The sequence below is a fragment of the Sciurus carolinensis genome, chromosome 11 (assembly GCF_902686445.1).
Source record: "Sciurus carolinensis chromosome 11, mSciCar1.2, whole genome shotgun sequence".
NCBI classification, from domain to species: Eukaryota; Metazoa; Chordata; class Mammalia; order Rodentia; family Sciuridae; genus Sciurus; species Sciurus carolinensis.
This window is the reverse complement of record NC_062223.1, coordinates 53,655,292-53,672,335: the sequence shown is the minus strand read 5'-3', so window position 1 is coordinate 53,672,335 and position 17,044 is coordinate 53,655,292. Positions and strand designations below refer to the sequence as shown.

Here is a 17,044-nt window from a genome sequence, read left to right as displayed (position 1 = left end):
ACTTATTGGAAAAAGAAAACTGATTATATGTTCTAGCAACACAATAAAGTTCCATGTAATAATTTTTTTATTATTGATCACATAATAGTTTCACATAAAAGTCTCATTTTCACCACAACTTTATCTCTTATCTCAATTTTACATATTTTTTTAAAAGTGAGACTCAGATATACTACATAGATTGCCTGAGAATATACAGCTAGTAGATACAGGGCTTAAACTCAGTTCAACTTTTTTTTTTTTTCCTAGTAGATGAGAAAATTGAGAGCCTGTCACTCAGTCAAGGTCAATAGTGAAAGGAGATTTTATTTAATGTCTTTTGATTTCTGCTCAAGCCCTTGTAATTCTCTTTCTTCTTTCATATCATATTTCCCCAATAAATTGGCATCTTATGCTTATTCTTTATACATGATTTAAGATAATGCACCATCTAACTCAAGTAAATATTTGGAGATTGAAACTAATCTCTTGACAATCCTTAATGACATAAATGTTTATCAAACACAGTGAGTGCCAAGTGTTGGATATCAAGTACTTGCTATAAACAACCAATATATACAATCAAGGATTTCTCTAAAGTTCCAATCCAAAATTTGACAGTGAAAAATGTTGAAACATCATTTTAGTAACTTACTAGTAGTTACAATGTCTTTTTTTTTTTTTTTTACTTCCAATGCACTTCTTAGATTTTATTTAAATGAAACTTCTAATGGGAAAATCTACATCACTGAACTTCCGTCAAAGGGACTATTGATACATAAAATTTTATTTCTCTATTGCCAGGAAAATTCATACCATTATCTCAGGGTTTTCTGTTTTTCTTTTGCAAAATCCAGAAATAAAATCATACATGTGGTCATTTGTTATGGAATTTACTGTAAAGTCTCAGACCAAAATCCTAAGAGGACACAATGACCTTGACAGCTATGTTTCCTCAGATCAAACACTCACACTCATCTTTGCACATGCTACTGATATGAAAGGAAAAATCTGAAGGTAAAATTAAGTCAATAATCACCAAATATCAAAATATCAGCTGAATGACTACTTTATGCATGTAAAAAATAGTGAGTTACTGTTACACACATATTTTACATGCACATATATAACTTTTTTTTTTTTCTGTTTCTTAAGAAATAAATTTAATTCAAGGTGGTTAGTGAACATAAGGCATGTAATGCCTTCATGAAAGTTAAAATAATCCAGTTACAAAGAAAGCACTGTGTACAGTCTCAAATTGCTGGAAGTACAATGGGCTCCATATTTTACAAAGTACAAAACATTATTTCATATACAAAGAAAAGTACAAATAATGTGCAAAACCATTTTCACAGGTGGCAAATTTATAAAATGAGTATGATAGAAAAGTCCTTCATTCTTCTTATTCCCCAATTTCTTATATATTAACACATTTCTATGTCCTACTATATAGGCAATTTTAAATTTGAAAATCTGACTTATTTTAACCTACAAAGTAGCTCTTTATTTCTTAAAAAGGGAACCTTTCTTTACTAAAATCTTATGAATCAATCAGTTTAGTTAATTTTATATTAAATTATAAGCAGGCTATCTGAAAAACAAGGAGATAGAAATCATATATACATATTTTTGAAATATTAGTTTGGTATTTAACATATTAACATTTCAAAACAAATGCAGTGATGGAGCCACCTAGGGCAGGAGTGGCTGAGGCAGGGAGAGGCGTTCCTGCTCACCGAGAGCAAACAGGATCCTTGGGCCTCAGGCTGAACAAACACAGGTTATCCAAAGTAAGGAGAATCTAAGGGCAGTTCTTACTTCTCATGTGCGGAAGTGCTGTGTGGGTGTCCAGCCCTGCTACAGCATGTGCTTGTCATGGGTGTGTGGCTCCAAGCAGCTGGCTGCCATCTTTCCAACATCTTCACTTGATTAGGAGCTTAGTGCAAGTGTCTGTGGGTTAGTGCATGCAGCTTTCTGCATGTTATTTTGTGTAAGAAGCTGTCAGGGAGCAGAAGAACACACGAGAACACAGGCCCTGCATCGCTGGAGCCTCTGGTCTAGAGGATTCATGTTTGGAAGCAGTCTTTTCCTGCACTGGCCTGGTCATCACTGCATCATTTCCTGGGCAAGCTCTTTCCATCAGGATAATCCTGTGAGCTCCTTCTTTGCCTCTTCCTGATCAATAATGTCTCCCACTGGAAACCTCAAAGGCAGAGCAGGGACCAAGGAAGCACCTTTTGGTAGCACCAGAGAACTGAGCATCTCCAAGGTCAGGCTATAAGAGTAGGTGCCCGGTTGGGAAACCTACTCTATACAGGATGTAAGATGATCTTTGTAGGGTTTTGATTTTTGCTTGTTATAGAGTTCTCCAAGGAAATTATGACCTACAGAACAAAAAGGACCTTCATGAAGGACTCAAGTAGGGGGTGGCCATTTTGCCTACAGGATGGATGAGAGCAGGTTCAGGAGAATTCTTCTGATCCCTAACCACTAAGACCCTGTTAGAACAATTCAGTGCAAGACACAGGAAGGACCTGGTGCTCTTGACCAGGCTGTGTGACACACCCATTCAGGTTAAGTGGATGTAGCAACTGCTGCAAGAGGGGCCTGGGTAAGACCAGCAGGAGAAGGCCACGCCCTGGGATGACTCGCTGTCTGCTCTTCAGAGTCATGCTTTTTTTTCTATCTGGCAGCAGGAGTCCCTCTACTTCTTCTCCTTGGGTTGACCACAGGCATCAGGCATCAGAGATACAGCTCTGGATCCTGTCCATCCATTGCTGGGCACTCTGTCCATCCTGGGCACAGAAATTATACACACGTTTGCTGGTCTTGAGATCAAAGAAAGCCTTGTCGCTCGTGTGCTTTGGGGCTCCCATGCTGAGGCCAGCAGGGATGACCATTTCTACTTCTGCCAGGTCAATGTGGCCTTTACAGCTCGTGTCCTCACCCGAGTCATAGTATCGCAGCTGATGTTTTGTTACATCCAAAACGAACCAACGTGGTTTCCAACCTTTCAGTAAAGCCCCTCTTTTGTACAGTGTTCCTCAAAGGACCTGTTCTCATCGTTCTTGGAGGTGTATGGCTGTAGAGTGTGGCTGCCCTTCGCTCCACGCCATTGGAGGGGGAGATGCTGGAGTTCTGCTCTTCACCCATGCTACTGTCTGGGAGGTGCAACACAGGCCTCTTTTGATAGGAAGGTAGGTTGGTAGACACAATTCCTGGGGACCCTGATGGGTATCTTTGGGGGCCGGTCTGTTCTTGGATCTTCCTTAAGGTCCATGGTTACTTTTTCCCACAGCTGCTGCCATTTCTCAGGGGTTTTGATTCATTTATGCTCCAATTTTTCAATTTCACTAAAAAGTCTGGTGAGAGCATCGGGCTGAGCAATGCTGACATCATCATAGCATGGCCACACTGTTCTCCTTTGGCTCTGGGGCCCAGCTCCTCCAGTCAGATCAGACTCTTCAGAGGGGAAGTGCTTGGGGGTCAGCATCATCCAGTCGTACGAAGGCCCTGTGGACAGGGTCTCCTCTGTGTAGTAGTCCCACTTCTTGAGGCTGGAGATGTTACACTGGGCTTCAAGGCCTCTATTTCCACTGGTGAATATAAATAGTTAAAGAAAATGGGACTCCTCTTGTGCATTCTATCAATACACTCCCAAATACAAATTCCTTTTTTGGCATGCTTGTCTCCTTTATCATCAAATAAAGTTCCGTGCTCTAATCGTTCATAGTCAGAATCCAGGAGAAATGTCTTAAAACGATTAGATACATAGTGGAAGGCCAAGAAACTTTAAGTAATAGAGATTGAATTCAAACTCAGTTGGATACTGGTTGTGAACCTGGTGTACCACAGTCTAAGAATTGTAAAAAGACTGGAGCAAAACCACTACCCTGACTGCTGAGGGTCAAGCTGCTCCGCTGACTGAATTTATGACCAAAAGACAGCCACTCTTTTTCAACCAGCATCCGGAAGCCTTCAAGTGTCCTATAAAAGGGATCGCTGAGTAACTGCACCAGGGATGTCACTTGGGCAGTGATTGTCCCAGCCTTCTTCCAAACAGACCAAAACTGAGGAACCATTCTCAAGTACTTCTGATATTACCACAGCCAGCTGCATTATTCTGTGAAGCTGTGGGAACACTCAGAGTCACCCAGAGCCTTCAGGAAGGTCACTTCTGTGTCAGTAGGAATGGTGCTTGGGATACAAGCTCTCATCAGCTTTTTAAAACTGGCTTTCACTTGTCGGATTTCATGAAATTCAACAGGAACAAACTCACAATTTAAAGCAAATTCTACCTTGAAGCTCCTTAGTTGTGACTTTTCACCAAATATATAAAGGGCTGCTTGGCGTTTCAAGAGCTGGTTTTGTAGGAAGGTGCTGTTACTGAAGGAGGCCTGAATGATCCTTGCCTGCCAGCCGGGCACCAACATCAATGAAGGATGTTGGAGAGCTGATCAAGCGAGTGCTGGAGCGAAGACTTGCCCATACACCTGGAGACAAGGCAAGTGCCGGCCTGAATGTAAGGGTGTGTTGCCTCTGAGTTTCTGATGGACAGAAACTGCATTCAGTAAGGCTTGCAAGTACTTTTCTTGTTCTATGCTACTGGAAGATTCTAAAGAGGAGGTGAGGAGCTCCGGCACAGCGAATACATCCTGTTCACATATATAACTTATGAAATGTGCATAGATATCTACTATGTGTGAAAAAGAAATATATATAAGATCAAGAAATATATGGGCATATATGCATACCTAATATACATAATCAAAATATATAAATACATATGTAATATATACCTACATATGTATTTATTTTTATTTTATTCTAGTTTTGAAAAAAATTCTTCTATTTAGTTATACATGACTGAAGAATGCATTTCCATTAATTGTACATGAGTGACGTACAAATTTTCATTTCTCTGGTTGTGCACAAGGCAGACTCACACCTTTCATGCAATCATACATGTATATAGGGTAATGATGTTTGTCTCATTCTACCATCTTTTCCACCCTCTGCCCCCTGACCTTCCATCACTCCCCTCTGCACTATCCATAGTTCCTCCATTCTTCCCTTAACCGCCCCATTATGTATCAGCATCCACTTATCAGAGAAATCATTCTGCCTTTGGTTTATTGGGATTGGCTAAACTCACTTAGCATGATATTCTCCAACTCCATCCATTTACCTGTAAATGTCATAATTTCATTCTTCTTTAAGGTAGTAATATTCCATTGTGTCTATATACTACAGTTTCTTTATCCATTCATCTATTGAAAGGCATCTAGGTTGGTTCCACAATCTAACTATTATGAATTGAGCTGCTATAAACATTGATGTAACTGCATCACTGTAGTATGCTGATTTTAAGTCCTTTGGGTATAGGCCAAGGGATGAGATAGCTGGTCAAATGGTGGGTCCATTCCAAGTTTTCTGAGAAATCTCCATACTGCTTTCCAGAGTGGCTGCACCTATATGCAATACCACCAGCAAGTGTGTGTATACCCTTTTCTCCCACATCTTTGCCAACACCTGTTGTTGCTTGTATTCTTCATAATAGCCATTCTAGTTAGAGTGAGATGAAATCTTAGGGTAGTTTTGTGTTTCATTTCTCTAATTAGTAGAGATGTTGAACATTTTTTCATGTATTGTTTGATAGATTATATTTCTTCTTCTGTGAAGTGTCTGCTCCAGTTCTTATGCATTTATTGATTGGGTTCTTTGTATTTTGGTGTTAAGATTTTTGAGTTCTTTATAAATTCTGGAGATTAGTGCTCTATCTGAAATGTGTATGGTAAAGATTTTCTCCCACTCTGTAGGCTCTCTCTTTACATTGTTGATTATTTCCTTTGCTGAGAAAAAGTTTTTAGTTTGAATTTATCCCATTTATTGATTTCCTGCTTTTATTTCTTGTATTTTGGGAGTCTTGTTAAGAAAATCTGGACCTCAGCTAACATGATAAAGATTTTAAGCCTACTTTTCTCTGTTGGATGCAGAGTCTCTGATCTAATTCCTAGGTCCTTGATATATTTGTAATTGAGTTTTGCACAAGGTGAGAGATAGGAGTTTAATTTCATTTTGCTGCATATGAATTTTCAGTTTTCCTAGCCCATTTGTTGCAGAGGCAATCTTTTCTTGATTGTATGTTTTTGGCACCTTTGTCTAGTATGAGATAACAGTATTTATGTGGGTTTGTCTCTGTGTCTTCTATTCTGCACCACTGGTCTACCTATTTTGGTGTCAATACCATTCTTTTTTTGTTACTATTGCTCTTTAGTATAGTTGAAGGTCTGGTATTGTGATGTCTCCTGCTTCACTCTTCCTGCTAAGGATTGCTTTAGCTATTCTGGTTTCTTATTCTTCCAGATGAATTTCATGATTGCTTGCTCTATTTCTGTGAGGTATATCATTGGGATTTTAATTGGAATTGCATTGAATCTTTATAGCACTTTTGGTAGTATGGCCATTTTGACAATATTAATTCTGCCTATCCAAGAACATGGGAGATCTTTCCATCTTCTAAGGTTTCTTCAATTTCTTTCTTTAGTGTTCTGTAGTTTCATGTAGAGGTCTTTCACCTCTTTTGTTAGATTGATTCCCAGTTTTTTTGTTTTTGTTTTTGAGGCTATTGTGAATGACATAGTTTTTCTAATTTCTCTTTTAAAGGATTCATCACTTATGAATAGAAATGCATTAGATTTTTGAGGGTTGATTTTATTTAATTGCTACTTTGCTGAATTCATTTATTAGTTTTAGAAATTTTCTGGTGGAATTTTTTAGATCATCTAAATATAGAATCATGTCATGACAAATAGTGAGACTTTGAGTCTTCTTTTCCTATTCATATCCCTTTATTTTCTTTCATCTGTCTAATTGCTCTGACTAGAGTTTTAGGGACTACATTAAACAGAAGTGGTGAAAGAAGGCATGCCTGTCTTGTTCTAGTTTTTAGAGGGAATGCTTTTAATTTTTCTCCACTTAGAATGATGTTGGCCTTGGTTTAACATAGATAGCTTTTATAATGTTGAGATATGTTCCCAGTACCCCTACTTTTTTTCTAGTGTTTTGAACATGAAAAGGTGTTGTATTTTATCATATCCTTTTTCTGAATCAATTGAAATGATCATATGATTCTTATCTTTAAGTCTATTGATGTGATAAAATACATTTATTAATTTCCAGATGTTGGACCAAACTTGCATTCCTGGGATAACCCCACTTGATCATGGTGCACTATCTTTTAATATGGTTTTGTATGTGATTTGCCATAATTTTGTAACAAGACTCCCAAAGTACAAGAAATCAAAGCAAGAATCAATAAATGGGATGGATTCAAACTAAAAAGATTTTCTCAGCATGGGATACAATCAATAATGTGAAAAGAGAGCTTACAGAGTGGGAGAAAATCTTTTCCACATGCACTTCAGATAGAGCACTTATCTACTAAATTTATAAAGAACTTACAAAACTTTACACAAAAATACAAAGAACCCAATCAATAAATGGGTCAGGACCTGGACAGACACTTTACAGAAGAAGACATAGAGGAGATTAATAAATATATGAAAAAAATGTTCAACATCTCTCATAATTAGAGAATGCAAATTAAAACAATTCTAAGATTTCATCTCACTTCAATTAGAATGGGTATTATCAAGAACATAAACAATAATAGATGTTGACATTGACGTGGGGAAAAGGTACACTTTTAGATTACTGGTGGAGTTACAAATTGGTAGCCACTCTGGAAAGAGAGTGGAGAATCCTCAGAAAACTTGGAATGGAACCATCTTTGACCCCGTTATCCCACTCCTTGGCCTATACCCAAAGGACTTAAAATCAGCATACTACAGTGATGCAGCCACATTAATGTTTATAGCAGTTCAATTCACAATAGCTAGATTGTGGAACCAATCTAGATGCCCTTTAACAATGACTGGATAAATAAACTGTTGTATATATACACAATGGAATATTATCCAACCATAAAGAAAAATAATATTATGACATTTGCAAATAAATGGTTTGAAATTGGAAATATCATGCTAAGTGAAATAAAAAACCAAAAAAAAAAAAAAAAAACCAGTCCAAAAAACCAAAGGTGGGATATTTTCCCTGATAAGTGGATGATGTTATATAATGGGGGTGGGGATGTGTAGAGTGAGAGAAGAATGGAGGAACTTTAGATTATGTAGAAGGAAATGAGGCAGGATATGAAAAATGGTGAAATGAGACAGACATTATTATTACCCTACATACATACATGATTACACGAATGGTATGATCTACATTGTGTACAACCATAGAAATGAAATGATGTATTCCATTTGTGTATAATGAATTAAAATGCAGTTTGTAAAAAATAAAAAAATAATAAATGAACAATTTAAAAAAAAGAATTTTTGCATTTATGTTCATCAGGATATTGATCTGAAGTTTTTTTTCCTTGATGTGTCTTTGGTCTGATTTTTGTATTAGGGTGATACTAGCTTCATAGAATGAGTTTTGAAGGGTTTCTTCCTTTCTTATTTCATGGAATACTTTTAGGAGTATTGGTATAGTTCTTCTTTAAAGGTCTTGTAGAACTCAGCTGAGAATATGTCTGGTCCCAGCTTTTTCTTGGTTGGTAGACTTTGATGGCATCTTCTTTTCCATTGCTTGAAATTGGTCACCTTAAATTTTGGTATGTCATCCTGATTCACTTTGGATGGATGGTATGTCTCTAGAAATTTGTGGATGTCTTTGAGATTTTCTATTTTGTTGGAGTATAGATTTTCAAAATAGTTTCTAATTATCTTTTGTATTTCAATAGTGTCTACTGTTAAATTCCTTTTTCATCAGTAATTTTAGTAATTTGAGTTTTTCTCTCTCCTTCTCTTCATTAGGGTGACTAAGGGTTTCTCAATGTGCCTTGGTGTGGATTTGTTATAATTTAGTACATTTGGAGTCCAATAATCCTCCTGTATTTGACTTTCAATTTCATCATCATGCTTGGGAAATTTTCTGATATTATTTCATTGACTAGATTGTTCATTCCTTTGGTTTGTATCTCTGTGCCTTCCTCTGTCCCGATAATACTTAAATTTGGTCTTTTTCGATGTTATCCCATAATTCTTGGAAGTCTTTTTTTGATTTCTTACCATCTTCTCTGTGTGGTCAACTTTATTTTCAAGATTAAATATTTTGTCTGCATTGTTTGAGGTTCTGTCTTCCAAGTGATCTAGTCTGCTGGTCATACCTGCTATTGAGTTTTTAATTTGGTTTATTGTTTCCTTCATCCAAGAATTCTGTTTTAGAGATCCAAGATGGTGGGCTAGAAGGAGGCTGCGTTCCTTGTCGCTCGTAACTCCGGTTTCAAGCAGAGGATATCTCCTTTTGGTAAGGCAGTTTTTGCTGCTTATTGATTCCCTGATGTTTACCCCATTTGTCTGCTGTGATCACCTGCAATCTGCCAGCACGTCGGCGCCTTCCTTGAGTGCAGATTGCTCATTGTCAGGCACTTATCATCCGCCATTTGCCTGCCTCTCACCTGTCTATCGCCTGCCTTATACCTAACCATCACCCAATTCACGAGGTTCTCCTCCAGTCATCTGACAACAGTCAGCAAACTGATCGCCAACTGCCAGTGGAGCACCAGCTGCCTGCTGTTGCCTGGAAGTTCACTGTTACAGTACCTGCAGGTTTGATTACCTGTGGCTGCCACCATTTTGAGACAACAGCCAGGCCCCATAGGACCCCTGCCGAAACTGACTGAGCCCCATCTCCAGGATCCCTCAGACCAACCATTCACTCCCTGCCTCTGGGGCCCTCACATCGACCGACTGCTCCCTGCCGCCAGGAACCCCAGGCCAACTGACTGCGCCCTATCAGTGGACCCCAGACCAACTGATTGCAACCGGCCTCCAGGATCCCACGACCACACCAAACACACCCAACCTCCAGGACCCCTGCCTGACCAACTGCATCCCGCCTCCAGGATCTCCTGCTACCCACAGCAACACCCTGAGCTGCAGCTCCCCAATTGCCAACACATTTCGAAGCCAGAGCAGCCATCTGGATAATCCTGGAAGCCATAGCTCCCATCTTTAGGTGGGGCAAAACCCATCCTGAGACGCCTGCTGGAGGCTTAAAGCTCATTGTCAGGTACCTCTCATGCATCAAGCTACTGAACTCTGGGAGGTTTCATTACTATATGATTGTTATACTGTATTTTTCATTTTTCTCCTTATTGAAAAAGTTTAAGTTTTTATTTCTTTACTTTTCTTGCTTTCTTTTCCTTTTATTTACCTGTTCCCTCAGAGTCTCTTTCTCCCTTTTTTTCCATGCTAACATCCAATTTATTTTGATTATACTCTTACCCTTTCTGTTATCTAGAACTTCTGTATATTCTTTTCTTATCCCATTCACAGCCACATTCTACATCCCTCTGCATCTTCTTTGTCCTCCATTTGAAACTGCAGACCTTATTGCAAATCTGTTTGTTTTACTGAAGATATATTTGAACTCATTCTGTTTATTATGACAATTTTGTTAGTGTCCCCATAGGGGCAATTTGGTCTAGGATTGCATAGTGTCTGAATTGGGCATGGCTAATATTGATGTCCCCTTAAAGAAAGGGTTTTGGAAACCTGTAGGGCCACTATAAGCCTATAGGGGGAAATCTGCAATACCCCAGATCTGCACTGCTAGAGGGAAGATACATGAACAACATGAAAAAACAAGGGAAGAAAAGGATCCAAACAAATCTAGATTCTATATTAATAGAATCCAATGACAGTATGTTAGAAGAAATGTCAGAAAAGGACTTCAGATTATACATGATTAAGATGATTCGTGAAGAAAAGGATGAGATAAGATAGCAAATGCAGGCAATGAATGATAATACCAATTACCTGAAAGAGCAAATACAGGAAGCAAAAGATCATTTCAACAAAGAGATAGATATTCTCAAAAAACCAAATGGGAATCCTTGAAATGAAGGAAACAATAAACCAAATAAAAACTACCTTGGAAAGCACCACCAAAAGACTAGACCACTTGGAACAGAACCTCAGACAATGAAGACAAAATATTTAATCTTGAAAATAAAGTTGCCCAAACAGAGAAGATGGTAAGAAATCATGAACAGAATCTCAAAGAACTATGGGACATCATAAAAAGACGAAATTTAAGAATTATTGGTATTGAGGAAGGCACAGAGATACAACCAAAGGAATGAGCAACCTATTCAATGAAATAATATCAGAAAATTTCCCAAACCTGAAGAATGAAATGGAAATCAAATACAAGAGGCTTACAGAACACAAATGCACAAAATCACAACAAGTCCACCAAGGGACATTATAATGAAAATGCCTAACATTCAAATAAAAATAGGATTTTGAAAGCCGTGAGAGAAACGCATCAGATTACATATAGGGGAGACCAATACAGATAGCAGCCGACTTTCAACCCAGACTCTAAAAGCTAGAAGGGCCTGGAACAACATATTTCAAGCTCTGAAAGAACATGGTTGCAACCAAGAATCCTATACCCAGCAAAACTTAACTTCATATTTGAAGACGAAGTAAATCCTTCCATGATAAACAAAAGTTAAAAGAATTTACAAATAGAAAGCCTGCACTACAGAATGTTCTCAACAAAATATTCCATGAGGAGGAAATGAAAAACAACAATAGAGGTCAGCAAAGGGAGGAACTACCTTAGAGAAAAACCACTCATAGGAGAAACCAAGCCAAGTTAAAAACCAAAAATAAGTCAAATACCTGGGAATACAAATTATATCTGAATAATAACCCTGAATGTTAATGGCCCAAACTCATCAATCAAAAGACATACACTGGCAGAATGGATTTAAAAGAAAGACCCAACAATATGCTGCCTGCAAGAGACTCATCTCATTGAAAAAGACATCCACAGACTAAATGTGAAAGGATGGGAAAAAACCTACCACGCACATGGACTCAGTAAAAAAGCACGGGTTTCCATCCTCATACAGATAAACTGGATTTTGAGCCAAAGTAGGTCAGAAGGATTAAAGAAGGACATTCCATACTTCTTATAGGAACCATGAATCAGGAAGACATAACGATAGTAAATATTTATGCCCCAAACAGTGGTGCATCCATGTACATCAACAAATCCTTCTCAATTTCAGGAATCAAATAGACCACAACACAATACTTCTGGGTGACTTTAACACACCGCTGTCACCACTAGATAGATCTTCCAAACAAAAACTAAACAAAGAAACCATAGAACTTGATAACATAATCAGTAACCTAGACTTAATAGACATGTGTAGAATATTCCATCCATCAACGAGCAAATTCACTTTCTTCTCAGCAGCACATGGAACCTTCTCGAAAATAGACCATATGCTATGCCACAAAGCAGCCCTTAGGAAATGCAAAAAAATAGAGATACTGCCTTGTGTTCTATCAGATCATAATGGACTGAGAATAGAAATCAATGACAGAATAAAATAAAAAACAGAAATTACTCCAACACCTGGAGACTAAATAATATATTATTGAATGAAATATGGATCACAGAAAACATCAGGGAGGAGATAAAAAAATTCTTAGAGGTCAATGAGAACAATGATACAACATATCAAAATCTCTCGGACACTATGAAAATGGTACTAAGACGAAAATTCATTGCATGGAGCACATTCCAGAAAAGAATGAGAAGTCAACAACTAAATGACCTAACATTATAGCTCAAAGCCCTAGAAAAAGAAGAACAGAATAACAGCAAAAGTAGTAGAAGACAGGAAATAATTAAATCAGAGCTGAAATCAATGAAATTGAAACAAAAGAAACTATTCAAAAAATTGACAAAACAAAAGTTGGTTCTTTGAGAAAGTAAACAAAATAGACAAACCCTTAGCAACACTAACAAAGAGAAGGAGAGAGGAAAACTCAAATTACTAAAATTCGTGATGAAAAAGGAAATATCACGACAGACACCACTGAGATACAGAACATAATGGGAAGCTACTTTGAAAATCTGTATTCCAACAAAATAGAAACTACCAAAGACATTGACAATTTCTAGAGACATATGCTCCTCCCAAGATGAACCATGAGGCCATACACAATTTAAACAGATTGATATCAAGCAATGAAATAGAAGAAGACATCAAAAGCCTACATTCCAAGAAAAGCCCAGGACCAGATGGATTCTCAGCCAAGTTCTATAAGACCTTCAAAGGAGAACTCATTCCAATACTTCTCAAAGTATTCCAGGAAATAGAAATGGAGGGTACCCTATCAAACTCATTCTATGAAGCTAATATCACCCTCATACCCAAACAAGGAAAAGACACATCAAGGAAAGAAAATTTTAGACCAATATCCTTGATAAATACAGATACAAAGATCCTTAACACAATATTGGCAAACCGTATCCGAAAACATATTAAGAAAATTGTGCACCACGAACCAGTAGGGTTCATCTCTGGAATGCAAGGATGGTTTAACATTCGTAAATCAATAAAGGTAATCCATCATGTCAATAGACTTAAAGATAAGAATCATATGGTTATTTCAATTGATGCAGAAAAAGTGTTTGACAAAATACAACACCCCTTCATGCTCAAAACACTAGAAAAAATAAGGAAAGTAGGAACATACCTGAATATTGTAAAGGCTATTTATGCTAAGCCCATGGCCAACATCATTCTTAATGGAGAAAACCTGAAACCATTCCCTTTAAAAATGGGAACAAGACAGGGATGTCCTCTTTCACCACTTCTACTCAACATTGTCCTCGAAACTCTAGCCAGGGCAATTAGGCAGACTAAATAAATTAAAGGGATATGAATAGGAAAAGAGGAACTTAAGCTGTCACTATTTGCTGATGACATTATTCCATATTTAGAGGATCCAAAAACATCCTCCAGAAAACTTCTAGACATCATCAATGAATTCAGCAAAATAGCAGGTTATAAAATCAACACGCATGAATCTAAAGAATTTTTATACGCAAGCAACGAAACAGCTGAAAGGGAAATGAGGAAAACAACTCCATTGGCAATTGTCTCAATAAAAAATAAAATACTTGGGAATCAATGTAACCAAAGGGTAGAATATCTCTACCATGAAAACTACAAAACTTTGAAGAAACAAATTGTGGAAGACCTTAGAAGATGGAAAGACCTCCCATGTTCTTGGATAGGCAGAATTAATATTGTCAAAATGGCCATACTACCAAAAGTGCTATACAGATTCAATGCAATTCCAATTAAAATCCCAATGCTGTACCTTACAGAAATAGAGCAAGCAATCATGAAATTCATCTGGAAGAATAAGAAACCCAGAACAGCTAAAGTAATTCATAGCAAGAAGAATGAAACAGGGGGTATCACATACCAGAACTTCAACTATACTACAAAGCAATAGTAACAAAAATGGCATTCTATTGGCACCAAAATTGACAGGTAGATCAATGGTACAGAATAGAGGACTCAGACACAAACCCAAATAAATACAATATGTCATATTAGACAAAGGTGCAAAAATATGCAATGGAGAAAAGATAGCATCTTCAACAAATGGTGCTGGGAAAACTGGAAATCCATATGCAACAGAATGAAACTAAACCCCTATCTTTCACCCTGCACAAAAATCAACTCACAATGGATCAAGGACCTTGAAATCAGACCAGAGACCCTGCATCTTATAGAAGAAAATGTAGGTGCAAATCTTCAACTTGTTGGCTTAGGTTCAGACTTCCTTAACAGGACTCCCATAGCACAAGAAATAAAAGCAAGAATTAACAACTGGGATAGATTCAAACTAATAGCTTTTTCTCAGCAAAGGAAAGTTTCAGCAATGCGAAGAGAGCCTACAGAGTGGGAGAAAATCTTTGCCAATCATACTTCAGATAGAGCACTAATTTCAGAATATATAAAGAATTCAAAAACCTCTACATGAAGAATACAAATAACACAATTAACAAATGTGCTAAGAATATGAACAGACACTTCACAGAAGAAGATCTACAAGCAATCAACAAACATATGAAAAATGTTCACCATCTATAGTAATGAGAGAAATGCAAATCAAAACTACCCTAAGATTCCATCTCACCCCAATTAGAATGGTGATTATCAAGAATACAAGGAACAATAGGTGTTGGAGAGGATGTGGGGAAAAGGTACACTCATACATTGCTGGTGGGGCTACAAATTAGTGCAGTCACTCTGGAAAGCAGTGTGGAGATTCCTTAGACAACTTGGAATGGAAACACCATTTGACCCAGCTATCCCACTCCTTGGTCTATACCCAAGGACTTAAAATCAGCATACTACAGAGATACAGCCACATCAATGTTCATAGCTGCTCAATTCACAATAGCCAGACTGTGGAACCAACCTAGATGTTCTTCAATTCATGAATGGATAAAGAAACTGTGGTATATATACACAATGGAATATTACTCAGCTATAAAGAATAATAAAATTATGGCATTTGCAGGCAAATGGATGAAATTGGAGAACATTATGCTAAGTGAGATAAGCCAATCTCAAAAATCCAAAGGATAAATGATCTCACTGATAAGCAGATGATGACACATAATGGGGGGGGTGGGAGGGGTGCAAGAATGGAGGAAGGAGGGACTGTATAGAGGGAAAAGAGGGGTGGGAGGGATGGGTGGAAGGAAAAAAATAACAGAATGATTCAAACATCATTACCCTATGTGAATGTATGAATCCGCAAATGGTATGCCGTTACTCCATGTACAAACAGAAACAACATGTATCTCATTTGTTTACAATAAAAATAAATTAAAAAAAAATAATTTCTGTTTCTTTTTTTTTTTTTAGAAAACCTGTCTCTTTATTGAAGTAAAGTTTGCTTCTTACATTTACTCTTTTAACTGTTTATTGATGTCATAATTATTGCCTACATTTGCTCTCTTATATCAACCTTACTTTCAGATCATTTTAATTATGTACATTCTGAACTCCTTTTCTGATATTTCTTCTACCTTGCTGTCAATGGATTCTATTAATGTGGCATCTTGGTTTGTTTGGGGCACTTTCTTCCCATGTTTTTTTCATGTTTCTGTGTGTCTTCCCCTTTCGCAGTGCAGATCTGATGTACTATAGTTTCCACCCTACAAATTTATAATGTCCCTGCAGTTTTCCAATACCTTGCCTTTAAGGTGGAGATCAGTATTAACAGCACCCAATGCAAACAATATGCAGCCTCCAACCAAATAACCCCTATTATGATGTTAACAGTTTGTCACAGTAAACAGAGATGATGTGTTCAATTATTATCTACAACATAAAAATAGGTTTGCAATAAGGTCTATAATTTCTAATGGTGGACAAAGAGAGAAAGGGAGAAGGGTGTAGGATATGATATTAACGAGGTAAAAGGTGAAAATATAGAGGTACTAGATCATAGGAAGTGTGGAAAGAGGAATCAAAATAAGTTGGTTAGCAGGAGAAAAGAGAGAAAGAGAGACCAAGGAAACACATAAATAAGAAGAAAACACAGTGAGTCAAAAAAAAAAAAAAAAAAGAAGTGAAAAAGAAGATAATCTACAACAAAACTAATATACTATTCAAACTTTCCAGTCCTCAGTTGCTTAATGCATTAAAAGCATTTGTTTTCAAAGATGTTGGGGATGTGAGAACAGGAAATAAAAACATGAAAAATAGGGGGGGGGGAAGACTCTTGAAGGAAAATGAACAATTGCTTTTGTTGGAGTTCTATACCTTCTCTGCTTCCCTCCTCTTCTGATACTTGTCTGGAGTTTGCTGGTAACTCCACCCTCGGGATGACAGTTACTAAGGTGGGAGGATTAGCCTTGGAGGAGGGCCTTCTGGAGGCGGGCTACAACAATTGCCAGTCCCTCTGGAAGACTGCACCCTGGGACTGTCTTTTGGGGCCCACTCATGTGACATAGGAGCCTCCTCTTAGTCTCTTCCCTCACTTGGGGGCCGCACAGTTCCTGGTCTCTAATTTAGTCTCTAAATTGTATCTCTGTTGCTTCTGCCCTTTTGACTTCTCAGTCAGGAACCTCTCTCCTCAGAGGTCCTGAC

At 37.6% G+C, this 17,044-nt stretch overlaps 1 pseudogene; it reads right to left on the bottom strand.

Annotated features, from left to right (window-relative positions):
• Positions 1 to 1,727: 1,727 nt before the first annotated feature.
• Positions 1,728 to 17,044, bottom strand: part of LOC124959464 (myotubularin-related protein 13-like) — a 59,241-nt pseudogene continuing 43,924 nt past the window's right edge.